The sequence below is a fragment of the Ixodes scapularis genome, unplaced genomic scaffold (assembly GCF_016920785.2).
Source record: "Ixodes scapularis isolate PalLabHiFi unplaced genomic scaffold, ASM1692078v2 PGA_scaffold4__175_contigs__length_147842914, whole genome shotgun sequence".
Lineage (NCBI taxonomy): Eukaryota > Metazoa > Arthropoda > Arachnida > Ixodida > Ixodidae > Ixodes > Ixodes scapularis.
The window spans coordinates 14,087,637-14,106,756 of record NW_024609879.1 but is presented as its reverse complement, the minus strand read 5'-3'; the positions used below and the strand labels follow the sequence as shown (position 1 = coordinate 14,106,756).

The 19,120-nt window shown below is 42.5% G+C and overlaps 1 pseudogene; it reads right to left on the bottom strand.

Moving 5' to 3' along the window:
- Positions 1-5,108: 5,108 nt before the first annotated feature.
- The window catches only part of LOC120850048, a 72,988-nt pseudogene continuing 58,976 nt past the window's right edge, over positions 5,109-19,120 (bottom strand).

Genomic DNA, 19,120 nt, shown 5'->3' with positions numbered 1-19,120 from the left:
AAGAACTACTCAGTGATCGAGGAACAATTTTTTTATCAGAACTCGTCGAAGAGATTTCGAGAGAATGCAATGTTATTCATCTTTGCACATCTTCTTATCATTTCCAACGAAATGTACTTACGGAGCGTCTTAATCGTATACCCTTTCTGACATGCTTTCGATGTATGTCTCTCAGGATCAAGATAACTGGGATCAAATTTTCCCATGCATTACTTTCGCTTATAACACCGCTACTCAAGCAACGACAGGCTTCTCGCCTTTCATGCTCACGTATAACCGCGAAGTATCATGTACACTCGATACTATCTTACCTTATCGGCCAGATATCACGGAGCACATAACCTTTGATGAAGCAATCAGCCGAGCTGAAGAATGTCGCCAGTTAAAAACGTTGTCGCACATCTGAGCACCAGAACGTCGAAAAGAGTCGTTACGACGCCCGTCACCGCTCTGTCACCTACAATGATGGTAATTTAGTGTGGATTTGGATGCTCACCAAGCAGCCTGAACTATCTTCAAAGCTTCTTCGAAGATATCATGGCCCATACAAAGCGCTTACAGCTACCTTGCCGGTCAACTACCGCGTCGAACCCGTTCCCCTCCCAACCGATCGCCGCCGTCATCATCAAGAGACCGTTCATGTGTCACGAATGAAACCGTATGTACCGCCCGACCCGACCACCCCATCTACAACTACTGCTGCCAGGATGGCAGCCCCCTAAGCGTGGGACAAATGTAGCGAAGACGACAAGCCTGGAGACCAGAAAGAAGAACGACGATCGCGCGCGTCTTTTATAAAATCTGACCCCTACCAGTGCCTTCAGGTACACCACTTCTCTTGTCGCGCTATTCTTTTTCGCTTCTATATATATATATATATATATATATATATACAGGGTGTTTCGGAAAACGCAGGGCAAATCTCTCCTGCGAAAACTACGTATCGCAACGAAAAAAGGCTTGTGGCATTTTGGTCCTGGGCCAGGGGCCCATTTAGGAAAATTAATAAAGTCCGGGATAATTAATTTGTTAACTATTTTTGCGTAATTAACTTTTTTAATATAGTGTTTAAGGGCAAGGTTTAAATTAGAAAATTGCTCAGCGTCATCGAAAAACACTGAATCAACAAATTGCAGAACGATAGAAGGCACGCGAAGCATTTTACGGCTTTCTGAAAAACCGCACAAAATCGACGGGTTTTTAAGTTTCGGTTTGCTATCAGAGCGCATCTCAGCCCCGGCGGCACCGCGCCCCGTGGAGAGATAGTGCAACGAGCCTCTGCTGCGTCGCGTGATGACGGCGCAGCAGAGGTTGGTTCCCCTAAACTGTTACGCAACCGACGCGAACAACTTCAAAAACTGCTGCTTTCCTTGACCTCATATTGACAACATCGCCACAGCTCATGTCCTCATTAACTTACATGCCTGGCCTTAGTGATCATTCCTTTTTTTATTTTGTGTTAAACATTCCGGGACGGAAGAGGCCCAATCGCACGAAAAAGTTTTTTTGCCAATGCTAGGGCTGATTTTGGTCCAATCAAAATGAACTTTGTTTTTTTCGAAATGACAATATAGGTTGTTTTGCTGAGCACTCAGTTGAGAATAACTGGTGTTTATTTAAAGAAATCGTTATGGCACTCATGAACGCACAAGTTTCCCATCGCGTGGGATCTTCTTCATCAGAATCTCCATGGCACAGCGTGACACTGAAAAGCTTTCAAATAAAAAAGAAATGATTATTTCGCGCTGCAAAGCTATCGGACGATCTACAACGTTGGGAAGCCTACCATTTTGCAGCTAACGTATATAAGAAAGCAGTCGAAGAGGCAAAATCACATTCTTTAACAGTACGCTGCCGCCAATGTTACCTAACAATTGCCATCAACTTTGGAAAGTAATTAACCTTTCCCCTAGTCCTGACATAGTACTTGGGGATACGAATAGAGAAGAGGTGCCCAGTAAACGGCGTCCTTTTGTGTTAAATGATGTGTTTATTGAACATGTTTCTTTCACGTTAAACTCAGATTGTCTGGTATTTAGAACTTACGATTCTTTGTTTATGTTTCCGGTTATTATAGACTGTGAAAATATTTCCACCATTACAGAAACCCTTGAAATTTCTTCGACAGCACGCATTAATAATATTAAGGCTAAAGTTTTTGAAAAACACTGATATGTACTCATGCGTTATCTTATCTAAATTATTTTCGCAATCACTTGAACAACGAGAATTACCAAAGAATTAGAAAGTGGGGTAGGTGATCCTCTCCACAAAGGGGGCGATAAGCATAACGCTTTAAACTTTAATCCCATTTATTTAACAAGCATTCCTTGTAAAATCCTCGAGCACATCATTTATACTAATCTTTTTATTTTTTAGGCTCCAACTTCTTTTTTAACTGAGCGCAACGTGGAGTTTGAAGGTTTTATTCATGTGAATCTCAACTCCTAACCTTTACTCGTGACCTTCATGTAACACTTGACCGGGGTTTCAGGACTGACTACATAATTTTTATTTTATCGAAAGCTTTCGACAAGGTTCCTCACGCCGCCCACGCTGCTTCTTCATAAACACCGTATGTTTAACATAGATCTGTATATAGATGCTTGGATATAATCCTTTCTATCAGACCGTTACCAAGTTTTCATGCTAACTGAACTAATTCTTGAACCTCACGTGTCAACTCCGGTGTTCCACAAACTTTCGTACTAGGTCCACTTTTATTTATCATATATTACCGATTTTCCCACGCATGTATCCTCTTCTATTAGCCTATTCGCTGGTGACTGTGTAATTTATAAGGAAATCATTAACGACTCAGATATATCTGCTCTTCAGACCGATATTGACAACGTCAACCGTTGGTGCGATAATTGGCTTATGGAACTTAACACCTATCGATGTAGATCCATCAGAGTGTTCCATCAAAATAACATTTGTCCCTCCTACTGCATAATTAACTGCACCTTGCTTTCTGCGTCAACCTATAAATAACTCGGTATTCATAAAACTATCTCTCCTGGATCATCCACGTCGAATATATCACTAACAACGCTAATCGCTTATTAGGCTACCTCAGAGGGAATTTTTCACTTGCGCATGTTTCGCTAAAGCTTTTCTTATATAAAACTTTATTTCCCACTAAACGTGAATATGCAGGCTCTTCTCTATTTTAAACCCTGTCGTCACCCTAGCATCATGTTTTGAATCCATTCAAAATTGCTCCGTGCGTTTTATACTTTTTATCACCGTGCAGCCAGCGTCACCTCCATGAAAGCGTCTCTAACATTTCCCCCAGCTCTCCTTTCGCAGAACAATATCTCGCCACTGCTTATTTCACAATATTTATCACTCTAACCCAGCACGTCGAACCTCATTATTTTCAGAACCATCATACATATCGGCGCGTGCAGATTATCCACTAAAAGTAGCAATCCCCTACCGCATCACCTCCACCTTTTATGCCTCCTTCCTACCCTTCACCTCCGTCAATGGAATCGCCTTCCCGCATCCGCAGTCTCACTTACTGACGCTGCCGTTTCTAAAACCGCCATCACTGATGTTCTGAATAGTGTTACATAGCGATTCTGTACCTTGTGTTTTGTTTGCGTTTTGATTTTACTGTTCAATTTGTATTGATGTATAATTCCACTCACTCTGTAATGCCTTCCGGCCCTGTGAGTGTAATAAATGATATGAATTAAAATGAACGAACATGGCTTTCGTGTAAATTCCTTATAAAAAATAATATATATTACCCTGGCAGTTGTACAATCGGACATGAAAATAGCCCTACAAAACAATCAAGCAACTCCAAGGGTGCCGAGTGTTCTGGAAGTAACGTTACACCAAAAGGTTTGTCCCATATAACAGACAATAGCTGCACGTTAGTGTGTTGGACGATAAACGGAGCATGTACCTTAAATATTTTGTGTTGTTGCTTAGCCGACCCTCATCACGTGTTTTGTGGGACTCATCTCTACCTGACAGGGTCGTAACGCGGAGAGACAATAGAATTCGCAATTTTCAACAATCAGTGAAAATAGACTTCGCAAAACGTTGCAAAATGAGGGAGAAGGAATCCGTTTTTCTTTGCATAAAGTTCTCTAAAGTTGTTTGTTTGTAGATAACTACCGAGATAGCCTCTAAAACATGTTCTTTTGACGTGTTTCGTAATTTGTTTTCTTAGATAGAGATATATCATTCCAATTTTTAATACTCGAAGTGCATGTTGCTAATCGGCAATACAATTAATGTAACGAAATATTAATTGGAGGCTGTGCAAATCACCATAGTGAGATCTTGGTAATATTCAATCCTTGAGCTTCTGAACAGTGTATCTCTGGAAAAATAAGTAGTTACGGCGTTCTCACATAGCTGAATATTCTTCCCAAAAACATGGATTCCTATGTAGTTGTTACGAAAATATAAAAAATTTGACTCGAACAGTAAATTTATGATCTCCGTTTGTTTTGTTTTTTGTGTGGGGTTCATGCAATAATTTCATCCGCAATCCTGAAACTCATTTTGTTATTATATAAGTTCTGCGTGATGCACATGCGTCAAATGCTGCATATCGACATATACTATTCGTAAGACAAAGCAAAATTCTATCTTGCAAGTGAAAAAAAAAGGTGTTTATTTTTTTAAGTCCCATACTTTCATGTTATTGTCTTGGGCTAGCTGTCTAATCTAAAAGGTTAACCCACTACGCGAAGACCTTACATTTTCGCGATCAAAAGTGACTAGAAAAGATGCAGTTTCTCCAAGGTATCCGAATTTTTATTCAGCATATCTTTAACACCCCGTAAAATCTGAAACTAGATCTCGGGCATTATTTAAACTTATTTAACATCGATGTATACAAATGGCAATAGATTTTTAAAAATCTGGCGATGGAATATATACATTCCTATCACACTTTATAAGGAAAAGGGGGTGATGGCCAGCTTTTATGCGGAGGTCTCGAACGGGAAGCCGGAAGATTAAATACTTTTGGAGTTCCGCGTGCAAACACACGGTGCGGTGGAGCTGGACGAACATGAGGGTTAAATGAGGTACGTGGAGGCCTCAAGGGGGGAATCGCTCGATGCGGTGGTGCTGGGGGATCACGAGGGTATGAGGGCTGTGGAGGCCATGAAGGTGGGGACGGGGGCCGTGGATTCCACGCAGGAGGCTCCGGAGCAGGTTTTTTGGTGGTGAACATTGGGTTAGGCCGAGTAATAGCCGTCGGGGTAGGCCTAGTATGTGTCGTTGTCGTATTTTGAAGTGCAGTAGTTCCTTGTGGGTCACGTTTCTGATGGCCATGGTATCCGCACTTGTGTCTTAGGCATGTCTGCAACGAAAATAGTTGATTTGACTTCGGTCGGAAAAAATGATCAGTACAAAATATCACACAAAATTAGTCAAGCTCTGCTAAGAAATGTCAGTTTTTAAGATAATGTCCATCTCTAAGGCGTGAAGAAATAGTTTAATAAAAATATCGTGATGTTGTCAGCTTTTTTTTTTTTTCAAACCACTATTTCTCAGGGGGAATCGAACCACTAAACCACTCAGTGATCCGACACACCATCCCCATGTGCTAGTGGAGCAATTTCAATTATTATGTATTAGTGTTTGTTTTAAAATTTTATTATGGACCTAGTTGCTATGCTCTGGTGGGGCCGCAAAAACAATTATCGTACTAATGGTGTTAGGTGCCAGGTGATTACGCAAGCCCATTAAATTGTATGATTTTAATAACCGTGGGGTAAGTGATTAATCTAATCATTACAGATAAAGTGAAGAATATCTTGTATGTTCACAAAATCTTTATAGGATACGTTATCGTATAATCACAATAGTTTATGCGATTACGTTCGGATTAAACATTACATAATCATATCGTCGTATGTTTCGTGATTAGGTACCTATAGCAATGTGATGCACTGGTGTCACGTAACCTCAAGTGTAGGAGGATGTGCGAGTGGTGGCACATAAGACGCAAATATAAAGTGTACTTTACGGAGGAACCTACGTCCTATATTGTTTATTTTAGAATAATTAGCAGCTCACTCTAGTCTCGCAGAGCAGTCGTAGTTTTGAATATGATTCTTACTGCCCGGAACTCAGGGAGCGCAACCGGTGGTGCATAGCAAAGTTTCTTAAATTTGATATATGATCGTTTGGGGGGGGGGGGGGTGATACTAGGCGTCCCTGGCTCAAGTTGATTTTTCTGAACTCTCCTAATTTCTCACTCAGTATAAAGCCAATCGGTGATTTGGCCATATATAGCTTCAAAATTTTGCAACCTCAGCCAATCCTACGATTTAATTGAGTCAATGAATCCGCGCCAAAAGTGCACCTTCACGACGCTTGTCGTCTTTAATAAAGCCAATCATGTCACTCTGCTTGAGTGCCTCTACTTGATCGTAGCATTGCTCTGATCAAAATTCGTATGGAACGTAGTGTAGCTTACACGAAAGAAGCGAGGTAAGAAAGGCGCAAACGAGTGGGAACCCAAATTATCCGGAATTATTTTTTGAGGGCGGGCTGTTCGGTAGTACCTACCAGCGACCACCGCTAACAGCGCTTTGCGCCACCGCTTCCGTGTCAGTTTGCCGCCCGGCGTCGTCTGCTAAAGTTCTAACGGCATGTTGTGACCTTTTTCCCTGGCTCTTCAAAATCATTTCTCGTTTTCTTTCCTTTTTCGCAATGTATGATTTGAAGGAAAAGCCTGCGGCCGTTTAATACTGTTTTCTTTTAGCTAAATCGACGGCGGAAACTACTGTAATGCTTCAGACACCTTACACAGATGCTATTAAGAACTCGCAGGTCTGCGAGTTGTTTTCTCGCTACAAGGCTGGTGAACTATAGATTGAGGAACAACCTCGGTCAGAACAACCCTCAACCTCCTCAAGTGATGAAAACCTAAAAAAATGTGGGGATTTATCGCTACTAGTTTGTTCCTCCCGAGGAAACAATTAATCAGGTGTTTTATTTTGGGAGATTTGCGATGCTTGCGAAAATCAGTAAGGCAGAGACGCCCGATTTCTGAGGAAAGGGGGAGTAGTGGTTCCATCAGGAAAATGCCCCAGCACACACCGCCCTGTCAGTGCAACTATTTTTGAACCAAAATGGCATGACTCCGCTCTTCCACTCCCGGTATTCACCGTCCCACACCCCGTGGAACTTTTCCTGTGTGCCCAAAGAAAAAAGTTATGCACATGGAAGATCCTTCAAATCGAACATTGTAAAAAACGAGGAATGTTTTTAAAGCGCTTGGGGAAAAAAATAACAATATACTGCTGGAACTTTAGCAGACAACGCCGGTCGGCAGATTGGCTCAAATAGGGTCCCGCTAAGTGCTGCTAGCGGCAGAAGCTGGTGCTAGAAATTTATTCCGGTTACTTGTGGGTCTTCTTTAGTATAAGAATAAAACAAATGTAATTAAGCAGAAGAAGATCTTAGATGAAAAAGTCTGACTTCCAGAAACAACTGAGGAAGCAGTTAAAAAAGTGAAAGCCGTTTACAACTTCCTGTAACGCCGAATTGGAGCGCAGCTCTTGAGGAGGAGGAGTGGAGGGTATATTCCTCCTCCTCCCTCGTGATCATGCCTGCTAGTCCTCCTCGCCTCCCGCTCCCACTCCCTCTCCTTTACCACCTCCTCGTCCTTCAAGCTCCTCCCCCCCTCGCCTCCGGCTCCTCGTCTCTCCTCCCCCCTCCTCCACCTTCGCACTGCTTTCCTCCTTGCCGCTCAAGCCGGACAATGAGGGGAGGAGGAGGAGAAGGAGGGGGGGAGGGGGAGGAGGAAGAGGGGGAGGAGGAGGAGGGGAGGGGAGAAGGGGGAGGAGGAGGAGGGGAGGAGGAGGGGGAGAAGGAGAGGGAGGAGGAGGAGAGGGAGGGGCGCGGTTACGCCGACGCCGACGCCGACGGCGACGGCGACGCCGACGGCGACGGCGACGCCGACGCCAACGGCGACGCCGCTCAGGCTGGAAACGGGCCCCTAAGAGCTGCGCTCTAAAACGGGGAACACGACAGCAAACGTTTCAAGGCATGAGAGGCGGAAATTTTATGATTGCGCCACTATCTCTTGTTATTGATGAATGCGAGGTGTTATCCAAAGATAACGAAACTGATTTCGTCATTCATTATTCAATAAACTAGGACCCATTTAACTCAAGGTGCTTGATGCCTCATGCAAAATACGCCATTCGTATTAAGATAACTGCGAGGGTGATTAAATAGTTTTCGCTATTTGATTATCTTAAATTTTATGATGGTCGCACTGCTTAAGGTCGCTTTGTTTCCAATTACCGCTGTGATGTTTGAACGTGTTACGCCACCTGAGATATGAATGCGGTGCAAGAAACGAAGGCTGGTGCACTTGCGAATTGCACAAATGAAGATCAGGATGCAGTGGTTCTAATTTAGTAGTATTAGGGTGTCTGTCGCAGATATTTATAAGAGACTTTCCGTACAGAAAAAGAAGGTGTTTGTAGCAATGATGTATGTTTGAATCACAAGAGAATTGAAATAGGGACGCACAAGCGTCAGTTCTAAAGAAAGATGCGGTGGTCCGCCCACGTTCACGACTGATGAAGCATTGGACGTGTACGTGAACAGATTCTGTCGGATAAATGAGTGTGGATGATGTGGCAAATTTAAAAATCGGCCAAGACTATGCTCGTGCAAAAATTACCAAAAGACTTGGGTTTGAGATGTCTAGGAGAGATATCTGCCGACAGTTCTGTCAAATAATTTTTAACCAATTATACGCTCTAAACATTTATCATTTGTTTAACAATACAGATGTATTCTACACATGTGTTATTAGGCATGCTTTCACAATAAAGGTTAATTGTACGCGACCCCTAAATTCCCCCAAGTATCAAACAGAATGAAAGCTGGTTCCCACATTTGTTTGATTGTTCTCGTGCGCGTTGTTTTTCCATGTAAATGGTTACGAAAAAGACCACACTGATACCATTGGTGCCAACATTCATGTAGTCGTGACCCACTTCCGACCAAGGTAATTAAAAAATTATATAATGTATCATTCATTCTCTCGGGGTTTGATGTAATTCTGGCGTTACTTATAAGTGACCGTTCCCATGGACTGCGTGGAGTTTTAATAGCAGCAATAGTGCAAAACCTTTTGTCTTGTTATAGGCAGCTCAAAGAGTACATGGCAGATGGTGTTCTCAAGTCGTAAGCGGCTACGAGTGATTCCATCGCACTCGAGCGAAGTCAAACTAAAATGTATGAACCAGCTTTGACTGAAAGGTGCAAACACCGAGGTAAACACTAACCTAGATTGCCACAAGCCCGTCTTGCACTATTTGTGGAGTCTCACGTTGAGAATGGGGTGGCATGGGCGGAATCGCCAATATTTTGAAATATGTTGCTTTGTGTCGTAGTGTCATTGAGTTACACATTATTTGAAACATTTTGTTCGGAGGGGATATGTAACGATGCCGCAAAGCGGTAGACATTTATCAGTTAATTGCTGTTGCTGTCAATTTCTGAACATTAAATAATCGGCCCCAGCTGGTTCCTGGACATATGAGGCACAATGCAGCTAATTGAGGTTCACAATATTTAGTGGTGCAATAGCATTGCAGAAGATTGTTTGATATTTCACGCTTTTTTGTAGTCAGCTTTAATCAAGTTTTTAAAAAGAAGCTCAAAAGGAAACAAAATTCATTTTAAAATTGGTTAATACACATTTCCAGTGCTATCAATTACGAAACCACTATTGCAGGATGTCACTCGTTAAATTCAGAGGTTTGTAAAACTTATTCGTTCACACAAAGGTCTGGCATAGAAATTCTTCGATGTTTAAAAAATGCACAAAGTAGCCAAGCTCAAGCAAGAATAATAATGTATGTAACTGACCTTTGATCCTTCGCAGGACATTCCATCGATCATGTTTTTTCGATAGCAGTATCCAAGGTCATAAATACAACATTCGATTTGACATCGAACATTTAATGCTGGGTTCTGTTCCAAAATTAAGGAATGACCGAATTATTAAAAACGGAGCGTGGTGGTAAGGGCTCATTTTCACATGAATGAATAAACACATCTGGAGGGCGGAGCATACCGTACATCATTCAACTAGCATATATAAAGAATGCAAAAAGCCGCCCCAAAGGCGTCAACAATCCCTTGAGGAGGTGGGAAAATTTTCCAAGGATTTGGAAGTAGCTTAGGTTTTATGTTCATATTTTTTCCCCTTTTGACATTTTATCTTCATTTACCAATTTCTCTTCTCCCTCCAAGCTTCTTTGACACTTTCGGGAGTGGTTCTCATACATTTTTGTTCGTTGCTATTTGAAAGTTGTCTTCTGTGCTCAGTCCTATTTGTTTATTCTTACGTATGTAGATGATGTCGCCAAACGTTGATAATAAAATACGTTCTAGTTTTACGAGACATTATCTTGAATTTATGTGGATAATTGAAAGTAAGTATTAAAATAAATATAATTTATGTAGTGAGTTCAAAGAAATATCAATTTTCTAGAAGAAATGTATACCGCATTCTTCTAGGTATTCGTTTAAGAATGATGCAGGCCGGGTAGAACATTCATAGTGAAATCATATATTAAAGAAATAAATATCTGTTCTAAATTTAAGCTGTAATAATAGTGCATATACTTTGTGATTAGGATGTTTATTGCGCTGGTATATACACGTAATTTGAGCCGCCACCTATTTTCGTTTTTTTTACTTTCTTTTACCACATTTGCTACTGGCTGCGTACACGTGAGGTGGTTGTTTTGTAACATGGATGCCGTACTCACAGGGCGGGAAATGACAGTTTTAAAATTAGAATACGTCCTCTTGCATAACTTTGTCGGATTCATTGTGATTCCAGGAAGTTCTTTTGGTGCTTGAGAATATCTGTTTTGTGATTTTACCAAAAAACAATCTGCTCTTAATGTTCTGAAAAAAAGAGGAATCAGAGGCTAGTTAAAACGTGACAAAACCTTTTATCGCCTTACTTAAGTTGACAAGATACTTCAAGTAGTGTATAATATCAACTAAAGAAAAACTTTTTATACATGTGTCACTATAAATTTGTTACAGTGTTTGAGATTGTTACTACAAGCAGACAGTTTCATAAAGCATGGCTACCTTTTATGCAGTTATATCTTTCGGAGATTACAAAAAATAAAAGCCTTCCACAGCATGTCATTTTTTCTTATAGTCCTCAATAGAACCACCAACCGAGCTATCGTTATTTCATGCATGTTGTGACGCTACTATTGGAAAGTCGTGGGCACGTTCTCTTCTAATAGTCATGGTTTGTCAAAAGCACCTATTATAGAAAACTTTCCACAAATGCTGGCTCCTGGCTTGGAGGATGCGGGAAAAATGATACCGAATTGTAGCAGGGCAAAAATTCAGAGCAAGTAGTTTCAAAAACACGTACAATACGATCGACAAGTCCTTTTGACTGTTGTCAAGTGATTGTGATCTGCTTTTGCATGAAACGCCTGAAGATGAATCACGAATCTAATACCGTGGGAATGGAATGTTGGATAGTGTGTGTGTGTGTGTGTGTGTGTGTGTGTTTTCGAAATACACAAGTGGAAAAAGGAAAGGGCGCAACTGGTATTTGTATTGAGTTCTATGTTATTTGTTTTATTGTGTACATAGGGTCGTTTCCTCCAAAGACGTAGTCTTTTTTCTCTTCCCGTAATCGGCGACGGCAGACTCTCTTTGCGCTCGAAAGTCTTGGCGCTCGGATGCCGTGGCCCGCGTGCCCCGACCGTGGCCCCTGTGCACTACAAAATTCACACTGAAACAAAATATAACACCGTGGAACTCCGAAAGTTAAATTCCGCAGATATTTTCCTTCGACATCTAGGATATACGGCCGAAATTATGTGGAAACTATAGTGTTTTCAATAAACATCCGTAGATAATTGTACGAACTTGCACTGGAACCCTATCAAGTGTGATTAACATTCAGGATCCCACGTTAGCGCATGTAATTATTCAGAAATGTTTTTCATCTGCAGCGGCGAATAAAAAAATATTAACGCAACATTTACCCCCGGTATGAAGTTTGAGTTGCAATGGAATTTTATTACTCGCACGCGACGGCTACAAAATAATTTTTGCTTCGAGGTCAACCGTAACTCCTTTCGTAAGCTACAACTGCAGCCTCGAAGCACAAAGGATAGTGACGCTTATCGTGTATGCGCGACTATCGGCTGCGAAAAGGCGCTTGAGTGAAAAGTGGGGGAAATTATGGTCCGCATTTGAAACGCTCACTCCTTCAGTGCTTATCTAACTTGCGTTTGGCGGCGTAAATACTTAAAATTTCGTGGAAGATACGCCTTGCCCCTTGCGTACGAAGCTTTTTTTGGAGCTATGTTCTCAAGCACGGCATTCAATTGCCATAGAGCAGGCAATAAAAATAATTAGCACAAGTTATCGATGGTCTGAACAATGAAATCGCCATAATCAGCACTGCGCGTTCGTGAATACACCTCGAGCGGGTGTAATAAGACCTTTGCTACCTCGCAATCTCTCCGGGATGCTCCAACAGAGAATGACTGTTGAGAAATAAATTTTTGGTTTACAGTGATACTACGATTTATCGTGCGTGCAAGCTTAGTGTTTTTAGATTCACAAATATTGGTAAAAAAGAAAATATCTCATATAGCGGTCCTCAACGAGCGAGCGAAAAGAAACCCCATGCGCACAGTCATGCATACCCGGCAAACTCCTTTGGTAGAAAACCTGCTATTCGAAAGCGGGCTTTAGGAACGGCTGCTGCCTGCCCGTTTCACCCATATGGCAAGGATGGTAAGCACCGGGCACTCTTGCATTCCTGCTGAGTTTACTCCACTGCAGACACGAGTTGTTCTTGTTTTAGTATGCTAACCACTCGTTTGCGCAAATTATTTTTAGTGCCGAATGGATATGGCCCCTATCATCACGACATCGGAGTTGTTTTCTTTGCAGCCTACATTAGACGTACACATATTCGGTGTTTGCGCCTCATTGGGATATCAGCCTTTTAAGATAAAATGTCCTTGGGTTAAGTGTTCGGCATTTCGCGAAGCCCAAGCGTGAAGCATGAATAAAAGCGCGGTTTCGAGGATCAGCACTGATTCGCTTCTGGGTGGGGAGAGGTGTGAGTTGGTCGACGCTGATCGGTTAACGTGGAGGTCATGTGACCAGAAGGGTATTCGAGGAGGTACGCGATTACCTGTGCGCGCTGACGGAGATAACTCAAGAGTATGGAAGGTTTGGAAAGATCGCCAGGTTTATCAGCCCGATTAGCGGTAGTATCGCCCACTCTTAGAAAAACTCTCAAATTTTACGCGTTAAACTCTAAGATGAAAAGCGCCGGGAACGCGGGCGTCTGGCGTCTGGGTACTTAGAGCATCCCTAGATGTTAGAGCGTTTCACCTATGAAACACAATTGCCTTGCAATTGCACATACTTTTTTTTTTCAAACACCATGCAACAAAATGTATTTTTTCGGTTTTACTTGATAGCTCGAATAAAAACATTTCGTCAAAAGTGAGCACCATCGCTTGGTCCCCCTGAGTTTACTTTCCATGTCGGTTCACACATACATCGCAGCGCTAAGTCAAGATAAAGAACGGCATTGATTCAGTACTGTCTTGCACCCTGCTTAGCTCTGATGCAACATTGTATGAGCGCGATATCCTTAACATAGTGGTGCTCGTATAGCGCGAAGTAAGCGCTGCATCAAAAAGATCAGCCCGAGTTTCAGCGCTTATTAATAACTCAAAGGCATTCTTTACCAAGTTTAAATATATTGGCTCCGCAATTATGAAGTTCGAATATCTGCGCCGTGATTATGAGGCGTGCTGTTTGAGACGGCCGGGTCAAATTGAGCGCTACCGAGCCTCCAAAATTATTACGAAATATGTTATTATTTGCTGAATTCGTTATTGCTTCATTAAGTAGATTTAAGTGTATTTATTTGTGTCGTGAATATTACATCTCCACTTGGTTTTTCAAGGTCATAAACCATGGCTGCTTCTCCAATACCATATTGAAGTATTTCAACAAAGACTTTGAGAAATCGCTAAAAGTAGGACAATTTAGAAAAGAAGAAACTATATCCAGGAACAAACTGCCAATAATGGTGGACACAAGTAACTGCGAAAAACATATTGATTGCCTATGTTACTAAAAAATTAAATAGTAAACTCTTAATTATTGAAAATAACCATAGGGTAGAATTTAAAATTTGTATGAGCATTAACTAAGACCACATAAGCAACACATTTTAGAAACATTGTCAGAGATAAAGGCGAGGAGACGGTGAATAATGAACTGTAAATGAAGGTTTAGCAGAAAAACCTGTGACGGAAACAAAAGGAAGAACAAACGTAGAAAAGCAGCAGCGAGCGTTGACGGCGGCAGCAGTGAGCGCCGGTGCGTTGGTGAGATGGCTGGCTTGCGCAAGAGTGAGTGTACCTCGTTGTAGGGAGAGTGTGAGTGATTCGGTAAAGCCACGGTCAGCTCCTTATCCATTACACTAGGCGTCTCAAAGATTCGACTAAGGATGTTCGAAAGTGAGCTATGGCGACTCTGCCTAGGCAAGCTCGTTTGGCCTCCTTATCTTTTACATCCGGGGTAAGAATAAACACGAATGTTCTAGATATACGGAGACGCGTTCTTTACCGGTCATGCAAGCGGCAATATATGAGGCATGGGCAACAATTTCCGCAGCTGAAAAAAAAAATCGGCGAATTTTCGAGCATGTCTAGATTTCGGTTTTCTATGAAAGTTAATATTTGAGGCAGCGGACCTGCGCCCAAGTCACGGAGGCGTGCAGCTGCTACTTCGCCTGCCTCAGAGCAGAAAAAGAAGCAGGGGTGTGGCTTGACGTCGTGAGCCTGGCTTCCGCAAGGAAATTTCTTCCGAACCTACCTATCATCCATCCTCCTCTCCTGCCACTCTGTCAAACGCTATTATTATCGGAGCGAGGCCATTCTGGTGATTTTTACGTGCGAACAAAGAATCAGCAGAGTGGCGGAATGCGCGGAGAGGCGATGAGAGCTTTATGAAGTCTGCTTCTCAATTTATTGTCGTCTACTTAACGACCGCAGCTAGGACATGCGACGTAGAACTTCAGAAGACAAAAAAGCGCGCTCCTTCCAGCCTTTCGCGTCGTGTGGAGAAACCCCCAGGAGTTGCCCAATGTGACTTTTGAATATTCGGCTCCGAGGAGTCACGCGAGAAGCAGATAGACGGGAAGCCTATATGACAAGGCTTATTATGATCCTCTTCGTTTTGTGTTGCACTGTGGAAGGTAGACAGAGCATACATACGCAACAAACGTATTTGGTATTTCCGCTCTAATGTCTGTGTAGTGTATCAACATTCGGTTCATATGCGCTAACTGGTACATTGTTCACCCATCCCATTTAATCAGTCCGATAACGTGAGCAAAGAGCTGTTTATTCTGTAGCTCAAACTTATAACAATTACATTTTAAATCGATGGAAAAATTTTGAAACATCTGTTTAGCCATTTGCAGTATTCACTAAAACGCCATTTGTAATATTTAATAAATGGATAGCAAAGGCTCGTAACTAGAGTCAGGCATATACCAATATTACCTACGGATCATCCGCGGATAGCCACAGTAAAATGGCGGATGCGGATAAAAATGAATCACATTTGGTGGATTGTGAATCGAATGCAGATGTCAGGGGTTGCGGATGCGAATGGGATAAGATATACGCGTGTCCGGACTTGAATTTTTCCGAGGCGGCGCATGAACTTGTTGGTCCGCACAGTGTTGAGTGAGAAAGTAAGTTATGCTATGTAATGCGGGATCAAACTAGTCTCTTAGATAAAAGGGGCCAATCGGGGAGAAATTTGTTTTTTCGTAAAAAAAATGTCGATTATCGCCGAATATCGCTTTAGGACTTTCTATTTGGTCAAAATAATATCCTTAGAAAAAGTAAACAATGCAGGAGCATCTGTAGTCCCGCAAAAGCGTTTTCTTGTTTGAGAGGGAAAAAGCGGAAAAGTTTTTTTGGACAAAGACAACCCAAAAACGTACACGCCACAAGAAAGTAGAAGAAGCCTGCTGGTTGCTTGTTTTGCCTATGATTGGGCCGAAAAAAACTGAGTTCGAGACTCTGGAGTGGTGGAACTTACGCCAGTACAAGTTGCCGCACCTCATACTAAAAGTGCACTTCGTGCATGCCATCCCAGCATCAATTGCATAAACAAAGAGAGAGAGAGATGTCATTATCCGGTATGAATGAGAGAAATGAATCACTCTTAATCCGTCCATGTCGAAAATATTGTACTTCTTTCGACAGCAGCTTCGATAAGTGCAATGTTGCGTGTGTGTGCGTTTTCTTTTTTTGGACAGTTGGCACTGAGTTGTTTTTAAGCAATATGGGAGTGAGGGTCTGCCCCCACGCCCAGGGGCCGCTACTGACCGCCCAAAAAGCACTAACCGAAGCGCTCAGCAGTGCACGAAGAATAGGCGCAAGAGCCTATAACAGAGGGGACGCGTTACAGAAAGTGTGCGTGGGGGGAGGGGGGGGGCGAGGACGGAGCGAGGTCACTGAGACGTTTAGGACGTACGCCACGGCAATGTTATACTCTAATACTAACAACCCATTCCTGTTGCTTTAATAAATGTAGTTGCTTGTTTTGGAAACCCTGGCTTCGTGCTGTTGTTCCGGATGGGCATGCAGCAAGGGAACCCTACCACAGTGTATGGTTCCTAGCAAAATGTTGATGGTTGGTGTTTAAAACTAAAGCCTATAGGAGGTGTTGGCATTATTGAATATTCTGATATTTTCCCAGTGGTGTACTCGCGCTTTACCGCATATACACGTGTATTTTGCTGTGGGGAGTGAGCGCCTTTCATCCCCGAATTTTTTTATTGTTTTGCTTAAATGAAATGATGCAACGTTATTAGCCTGTCATTTGTTCATTTCCATGTTCATAAAATTGGCATCTGCGTGAAGTGGGCTTTACAAAAAAAAAGGATAATACGTATCAAAATGGCCCTTTTTTGGAGCGTATTTCGTGGAGAGAGCTTCAGTGTCACGAACCCCAAGACGATATTATAACTGCTATCATCTATCCAGCAATGCCAAGTGTCTCTGGAAGGATTATTGCTTATGTGTTTTTAATACGAAAGAACAGGACCGATAAAATCACTTTATCCGTCTTCTGACAGAAAGAGCTCGTTTTACAGCGATATATAAGCAAGTGAAAGCTTGAAAGATACCGTCTGGATGTTTTTAAAATTTTTGTTCATACTTTATTTAATGCTGTAAAATATATGAAAGGATTGAGGGTGGTATGTGGTTCCGACATTTTCGGATGCGTTTGGCATGCAGATAGAAAGTCTGCGGATGCGGTTCGGATGCGGATACGAAGTCTGCGAATGCGAATCGGAGGAGGATGATCAAACTGTCGTCCACGCAGGGCTTTATTCTTGCCTTTTTCCTCGCGCCAAAAACAACTGATGTATCCAGAAGATCGTGTCACATTACAACCACTCTATGTGCTTCAACCGCTTCAACTTGGCAGAACCAACAACGGAATTTTTCAGGGAGTCTGATATCTTCCTCAGATCAGCGGCCCTCTCTATTGGTGCGGCATGCATGATAGCTATGGAGGTTGAGACTAGGGATCAAACGTATTATTAAGCTTGAACGCAATCCTTCATTGGTGAAAGGCTTGCAATTACAACTGAATGGAAACATCAGAGGGTGGTTGCTTTGATCGATTATAGCAACCCTCGGCTCCGCCCTGCCTTAAAGGACACATGCAAAGTAAAAAAACATTTTTTTTAAACGGCTTAGATGGAAAAAGGACGCCATAAAACGATTTTACAACGAAGAAAAAAAAATTTTAGAGCAATATTTACGGCGCAAACCGAATTTGTAGTTGGCGCCCGCGGGCACCGCGGAAAAGTGGTCTGTATTTATCACGTGACTGGTCTTTATTTATCACGTGGTGCTTGCGCTCTTTCGGAAGCTTCCTATGGCCTCTAAAAGTAACTTATTCATCTTTGTTTGAAGTATAACAAAACCAAGACAAATAAGTAACTTTTAGAGCCCAAAGGAAACTCCTGAAAAAGCGCAAGCAGACGTGATAGACCTGTGCGCCGGTCAGACGACGGCGGCGGCGCCCCGAAGCAGGCGAACTTGTGCGGCGGCGGCGACGGCGGCGTGGAGAAACGCGTTGAAGCGGCGTTCGCACAACGCTCAGCGTGCGGCGGCGACGCAGCGCGGCGGCGCGCGGGCCTACCACGTGACCAGCGGCGGCTCCCGCGAGCGCCAACTACAAATTCGTATAGCGCCGTAAATATAGCTCTAAAAATTTTGTTTCTTCGTTGTAAAATCGTTTTATGACATCCTTTTTCCATCTAAGCTGCCTAAAACAAATGTGTTTTTCCTTTGCATGTGTCCTTTAATACTGGTACATGAAAACTAACAGCCTATTGAGCGCGAATATAATTTACAAAGAGGCACTTCATGAAATCATCCTTGACCCGGCTCGCCCCCCTTTTCAGCATTGTTCGAAGCCTGAACTTTTGCTCCAGAGTCAGGCGGTTATCCGTGTTGTCGTTAGCGTTTCACCGTTTTCATTGACTCAAAGTCTGCGGTCTTCACGAGGTTCAGTCCTCCGGGTATCTAACCGAGCAAAACTTACAGGCTGACAGATGATTTTAGTACCTACGATTCACCCGGCTAATTCAAGGGGCACATTCATTCTAAGTTTCTTTTATGACTAGGCTTCATCATAATTACATGATGTCATTTCCTATAAAGATGTACGGAGAACGTGCATTGCGAGGCTCGGACACCGGAAGCCCGCAATGCTGGGGCAAAGATGCGCTCCGATAGGAGACCGAAATCTATCCACTTTAAGAATATAAGCGATTTTTTAGAGCACTGTAACATTTAGCACCAGCCTGAGTGCGTTATAAAGTTAGTACATTTAGTTACTATTTATTGTCGTTAGAAGGTTCTTAATTGAAAACCTATTTTAGTTTCAAACATTAGGAAGTAAATTATTAAATATTACAATGCGCTTACGTAGCAGCGCGCTGGGCCCAGACGCAGGTGCCTCGGGTTCAATTCCCGGCGCTGCATGT